This window comes from Cucumis melo, chromosome 4 (genome assembly GCF_025177605.1).
Source record: "Cucumis melo cultivar AY chromosome 4, USDA_Cmelo_AY_1.0, whole genome shotgun sequence".
NCBI classification, from domain to species: domain Eukaryota; kingdom Viridiplantae; phylum Streptophyta; class Magnoliopsida; order Cucurbitales; family Cucurbitaceae; genus Cucumis; species Cucumis melo.
The window spans coordinates 10,350,529-10,358,098 of NC_066860.1; positions in this window are offsets into that span (position 1 = coordinate 10,350,529).

Genomic DNA, 7,570 nt, shown 5'->3' on the forward strand with positions numbered 1-7,570 from the left:
GAAGAGAAAAAGACGATGAGAAGGAAAAGAAAAGAAAAATGGTTGAAGAAGGATTTTTTTTTCATGATCGCACACGATACAAAACAATCAAATAATAGTTTGAAAAAAGTAAAAGAAAAATTGCAAAAGAAGAGAAAAATACGATGAAAAGAAAAAGAAAAATGACTGAAGAAAGAAAATGAAAAATAGAAATATTTAAAAAAAAATGCAAAAGAAGAAGAGAAAAAGACGATGAAAAGAAAAAAAATTGGAGAGAGGAAGAGAAGGAACAACAAACCTGAAAGATTTAGAAAGAAATGACCAGCTTCATGTGCTTTTGCATTTTGTTACACGGGTTGTAAATATTTTATCGATTTGTTATATTTATGAAAATTAATCTATACATACATGCATACATATATGTAAACTTTTTCCTATTTATTAACATGAATTTTACCTATTGGTGAGAATGGAGCTAAGTTAGAGGCTTTCATAGGGTCTGCAACACATTATCATATCCCTATCACATATATGTCTTGGAAAAGTATGCGTGCAGAACTGAAATATAAGATATTCACTACAATTGAGGTATATATAATTTTAATGTGCTTATATTGGTATTGTTCTTGTTGTATGGACACTTGACTAAATACTTTTAATTATTTAGGCTGCATTCGTCATTCATCCAAGATCTAGGAAAAACATTCTCCAAACTGCATGTATTTCGTTTCATCAATTTAAGAACTGGCTAACAACGAAATACATCATGCCGCATAAAGATGAGCCACAACTACTTCAAGTTCCACAAGAAAAGTATCACTTCATTCAGCAAAATCATTGGGAAGAGTTTGTAAGGTCAAGGTTATGCGGGACCTTTCAGATATGAGTAACTTTTATACACCAGAATCATTTGAGAGAATATTTGTTACTTTCTCATTAACAAATACATTTAGATAAAGGAAAAAAGACAATTGCAACAAGATAGACGATTGAAGAACAAATAAAATCATAGAATCTCAAGGAAAGGGTACGCCAATCTTAAAGAGGAAATGGTGAGAGAATAGAATTTTTATGGAATTTTATGCATATTATTAACGATGTTTATGCAGTATGTTTAGATGTTTAGATGTTTATGTTTATGCAGTATGTTTAGGTGTTTAGATGTTTAAGGATGCTTGCTGTTTTGCTGAAAATGTTTAGATATTTATGTTTATGAAGTTGATATGAGTTCTGCACTTTAGTACATATGTTTATGTATATGTATATGAGTTCTACACTTTAGTTCTACCACTGGAAAAGTAGTCATACATCCAAATGGAGAAATTCTGCACTTTATGTATATGAGTTCTGCACTTTTATGGTCCATATGGTAGTGTTTGAATCGATTAAGGATTAGTTGAGAAATTCTGATATGTTATAACTTGTGAAATGGGGAAATTCTGATATGGACATTCAAGCCCTTATTTTCAAATGGTTTTCAAATCATTTAATCAAGAGTTAGAGAGATGAAATATAAAAGGGCCGTTTGGGGGAAGGGTTGGGTTATGGGGGGTTAGGGTTATGATAAACCTAGTGTTAAGATAAACCTAGGATTATAATAAGATGTGTTTGGGGGAAGGGTTATGGAGGAAGTGTTATGATAAGATGTGTTTGGGGAAAGTGTTATGAAGGAAGTGTTATGATAATGTTGTGAAGAAGGATTGAGGAAAAGTTGAAAAAGGATTAAGAAGTGTTGAAGAAGGGTTGAGGAAGGGTTAAGGAGTTAAAACTAGGGTTACATAACCTTCCCCCAAACGGGGGTTGGATTACATAACCCTAACCCCCATAATCCAACCCTTCCCCCAAACGCCCCCAAAGTATTTATTGATAGGAGTTACAAAACAGACCAACACAAACTTTTCCTTCTAAACAAATATATACATACAAAAGAAAAAAAAGCTACTTCAGTTACTGTTCTTCATAATGGAGCAATTGGAGTGCGTGGTTGTAGCTAAAATTCAAACCAAACAAAGCAGCTCCAAGGATTCAAAACCTAACATCCAAAATCCTTAAAAGAAAGTAGTAAAATGATGAGTAGTAAAACGATGGACTGAAATCCTAGTATAAAACAATGTTTTAATAAATCCATATTCCAAAAGCTCCTGAACATACCATGTCTCCATAGAAGGGTTGTTGTTTAGCAAGTTGTTCAAGATTTCATTTGATTTCTCAATACCACTTTCACAAATGCCTCCCTCCCTCACCCTCAACTCTCTCAATTTTTCAAACATGAAGCTTTCATGCTTCAGTGTAGAAGGAATAATAACATACTCCGAAAGATCCTGAAACCAAACAAAAGTTCAAAAAATTGAACAACATTTGTTAAAAGAAAATTATAACCAAGCCACATGTATATGAATAATACCTCTACAGCAAGAGTATTAATCACTATTGAATTTTCCTTTTGAAGTAGATAAAACACACTTCTTAGATGTTCTACAATTTTATTCTCCATCTCATACATGTCAAGCATTGGTATTTTATAATCTAGAGAAAATTCAACTTTTTGTTTGAAGTTTCATTTTCTTACTTCGTTAATTAATTTTCTTGTACAGGTTTAGTAGAAAAACAATTTAACATATTGGTAGTTATTGTAATGACTTTAGATTTAGGAAATGACTTTAGATTTTGAAGCATAGGGTAACTTGATGGAAACTGTAACAGAATCACCAAAATAGTATCTACCTACTCCTTTCCACTCCCCCTATTTATAGCCTAATACCATAATAACCTCCATAACTATACCCTTACAATACTATAATAACATTTTGGGGGAAAACATAATCAGCTAATGACTTTTTTATTTCTTCCCTTCATCTTTTCTCACATTCTGCACTAGTTTTAGAATTCTCTTTAGTTGGATTTCAGGGTGCATTTTTATTGGATTTGTTTAGTTCATATGAAGTATTAATCTTGATCGTAGTGTTGTAAGAAACAATTTGTTTGTTCAGAAAGTTGCTCTTACTATCAGACTGTTTGCATTATTTTTTTTTAGGAAAACTTTCCAAAATATAACAAACTGTTGAAACATATTTACGGCCCATGTAACAAAGCCCATAAAGTTAGCCACTTTTTAAATATTTCAGGTTTGCTCTTCCATCTTTTTCTCCTCCCTGCGATTCTTTAATCGTCTTCCTCTGTACTAATCGTCTTCCTCTATACTCTTCTTTTTTAGCTGTGATTTCTTCCATTTCTTTTTTGTTTTTAGATTTGGGTAACCAAATCTATTTCTTTCTATCGTCTTTCTTGTTTTTCTCTCTTTTTGAGATGCGTGCATGTCTTTCTTCCTCTTTCTTTATTTTCTTTTTTTTTTCATTCACCGCATGCATTGTATCGTCTTTCTTCTTTTCTTTTTTTACGTTTAGATTAGGTAACCAAATCTGATGGTGTATAAGAATCTTGAAAAATTGGTTAGACATTTAAATTAGGGTAACCAAAACTAAAAGATTGTGTATAAAGAATGTTAAAAAAATTGTTTATACCAAATTTTGAAAAAAAAAATCGTTTAGATTTGGGGTAGCCAAATTTAAACGATCATGTAGCCAAATCTAAACGATCATATACCAAATTTTGAAAAAAAAAAAGCGTTTAGATTTAAAGTAGTCAAATGTAAACGATTGTGTAGCCAAATCTAATTGATCGTATAGCAAAATCTAAACGATTGTATACCAAATTTTGAAAAAAAAACTCGTTTAGATTTAGAACCCCAAATCTAAACAATCGTGTAGCCAAATCTAAACGATCGTATACCAAATTGTGAAAAAAATTGTTTAGATTTGGAGTAACCAAATCTAAACGATCGTGTAACCTAATTAATTAAACGATCGTGTAACAAATTAGGCAAATCTAAACGATCGTGTACCAAATCGCGTTACCAAATATATTACGCGTAATTTTGATGGGGCATTTTTGGTATTTTACACGTTGGGCCTCGGGGCTTTTTCCATTTTTGAAATTATTCTATACAGTGTAAATACTTTGCCGCTTTTTTATATTTTTGAAAAGATCCCTTTTTTTTTTACTTTTTTTTTTGTTTTGATTCTTTTTCTGAAATAAGTAGCAATATAGCCAAAATGGAATACAAACTAATATGTTTACCACTTGAACTCCATGTTTTAAAATGTAGAAGGAGGGTTCAAATGAAGTTGATGTTGATCGAGGTATGGAAGAAAACTTGAGTTAGCAAACAAGGAGAGTATGACAACGACGACGTTCAGCAAGTCGTCCATAAAATAGTAAGTCATTACTTGTAGATTACACATTTCAATTATCCATTACATAAGCATTTCTATATCTTACATTAATTTTGCTATCGTTTTAGGATGAGATATTAATTAATACAAATTCATCGTCTGTGAATAGGCACTATTTAAATGATGTGTTAACCCAAGCATTGGGTATAAAAGAGCACAATGGTCGTGTGCGTGGGATTAGTAGATATGTTACTCCGACTACGTACTTTCATTTAGTTAAGAAAACATCAAAAGATGAGGCGAACATTCTACTTGAGATTGAAGAACTTCGAATGCGAGTTAGTAAATTAGGGGCACAAATTCAGTTAAACTTGTCTACACCATTGTCTGCACACGGGAGTTGTTCAAGGCCAATAATGTTAGAGGGAATTGAAGAGAAGAGTAAGAGAGTAGAAGTGGAATTGATGGACAAACCAAAAGAGAGTGAAAAGAAAGAGGAGTGTTGCAGATCAATGAACCAGAGTTTGACGTCTTCAAGGTACGTAATCCACTATTAAACTGGGATGTCTAATATGTACGTCTCACTGAATGTGGATGTTCTTTAATTAGAAGAGAGTCTTAATAAAAATGCCTATGAAAAGAGAAGTTGTATATGAGTCAACATCAACTTTGCCAATAGCGTTGAAGTCGATTCTTAGATATGTTGAAAAGGTAATGGAGAAATATCTTATATTTAGTTTAATCGAAATATAAGATATTAAATCAAAATAAACTAAGGGGTCTTTTCAAAATTATAAAAAAGCAGCGAAGTATTTACATTGTATAGAACAATTCTGAAAATGGAAAAAGCCCGAAGCCCAACGTGTAAAGTACCAAAAATGTCCCGTCAACAAAGCATTGTAGATATATTTCCATGTCTACGGATATAGACCAATACTAGTAAGTTAGTCCTTCACAAGTGTTCGTAACACCAGCTAGATCAAATTACCGTTTTATCCCTATGTTACTTCTAATCCTTAAATACCAATACTCATCTAATGAACAACTTGTTTATGGTCTAACCACTAAACAGAAATTTCTCTCATGCCATAAAGTGGATAAGGCCCTTTGTTCATGTCCCGAAGACACCATTTAAGGGAACACTTATCTACTTACCCTAAATTCGGAAAGGAGTGAATTCCATCTTGTGTGATTATATTTCCAGCTCCCTACTCGGTCTTATCCCCAAAATGATAAGCATATTGAGTTGACACTCTCACCTGTACAAATCAAAGGATAATCCCTCGTGAACAGGAGTTCATAATACACTCAGGATTAAGACTAAATTACCTAGGTCATCTTAATGAAATAGAAACCCAACTAGTTAACGGAGTTACATCTAGTGATTACTATTTCGTGGTTCGATCTTATGAAAACTCATTGCATATGATACCCTCACTCACATGTCGCATACATGAACGCATTAGATCAATGTGTTTGTATCAAATACAAAGTGAGTTGTATCCATAGTGTTACCAGGATAAGGTATCCAATAACCTTAACCCTATACTATAGACCTTTTAAGTTGATCTTGAACATTGATCCCCGTATGTCTCTACATACTGTTCAAGACTCATCAAACAACTTAGGACTCATCAAACAACTTAGGATGTTAGTTTATTAGATTTAGGTTATTAAGACAAAATTAATAATATAATCAATAATACATTGAAATTATAATAATAAAACACTTTATTAATAACGGTCAATGAATTATATTTACTACTATGAGTTTAGGATATAAAACCCAATAAACTCCCACTTGGACTAAAACTCTAGTCACTATGAGATGTACATAATAAAGTAATCCTTAAAAATTGAAAATGGTAAAATGTACAAGTATATTACATAAAATGTATATATACAAATAAAATAAACTAGGGCATCATCATACCCATTACACATTTTCCACTTGCCCTAGGTTACCTAATGTACATATCTCGTAGATTTAGACTTTCTAGATGACCCTAGAACACGTTAGTCGTGAGAGTCTTCATAAATGGATCAGCAATGTTGTGCTCCGAAGCGATCTTGGTGACGACCGCATCCCCTCATTGCACAATCTCTCGTATCAGGTGATACTTCCTCTCTATGTGCTTCCCTCGTTTGTGGCTGCGAGGTTCTTTAGAATTGGCTACTACCCCACTGTTATCACAATGTAGAGTGATGGGCAAGTCATGTTTGGAACAACTTCCAAATCTGTAGAAACTTCCTAAGCCAAATTGCTTCTTTTGGTGCTTCACAAGCAGCAACGTATTCAGCCTCCAGAGTAGAGTTTACAATGCATCCTTGCTTGATGCTATGTCATATTACAGCTCCCTCATTCAAGGTGAACACTGATCTCGACGTGGATTTTTTAGAATCCTTATCAGTTTGGAAATCAGAGTTAGTGTATCCTGTAAGGATCAAATCCTTAGCTTTATACACAAGCATGTAGTCTCTCATTCTCCTAAGATACTTGAGAATAATTTTAACCGTCGTCCAGTGGTCTAACCCTACGTTGGACTGATACCTACTGACTATCCCACTGCATAACAAATGAGCCTAGTGCACAACATATCATAGATTAAGCTGCCCACAGCTAAGGCATAAGGAATATGTCTCATATCCTCAACTTCTTGAAGTGTCTTAGGAAACTGTTCCTTAGACAAGTGAGTTCCACGCCAAAAAGGTAATAAATCCTTCTTAGAGTTCTCCATCGAATATCGAACCAATATTTTATCAATATAGGTTGCTTGAGATAATGCTAGCATTTTGTTCTTATGATCTCTTATGATTTGGATCCCAAGAGCATATTGTGCCTCTCCCAAATCTTTCGTTTCAAATTGGGCTACTAGCCAAGTTTTAACATCAGTGAGGTATCCCACATCATTCCTAATGAGGAGGATATCGTCCACATAAAGTACTAAGAAAGCTACTTTACCTTTATTTATTTTCTTATGTACACAAGGTTCATCAACGTTTTGGTCAAAACCGTAGGATTTGATCGCAGTATCAATTCTAATGTTCCAAGATCTAGATGCTTGTTTCAACCTAAAAATGGATTGATTAAGCTTGCAAACTGTTTGCTTCTAACCTTGGGTTATGAACCCCTCGGGATGAGACATAAAGATACTCTCTTCAAGATTGTCATTCAGAAAAGCAGTCTTGACATCCATTTGCCATATTTCATATTCATAAAATGTAGCTATGGACAAGAGAATCCTTATAAACTTTAACATAACAACAGGGAAAAAAACTTCCTCATAGTCAACCCCTTCCCTTTGGGTATACCCTTTTGCTACAAGTCTAGCTTTGAAGCTCTATACCTTCCTAGCTGA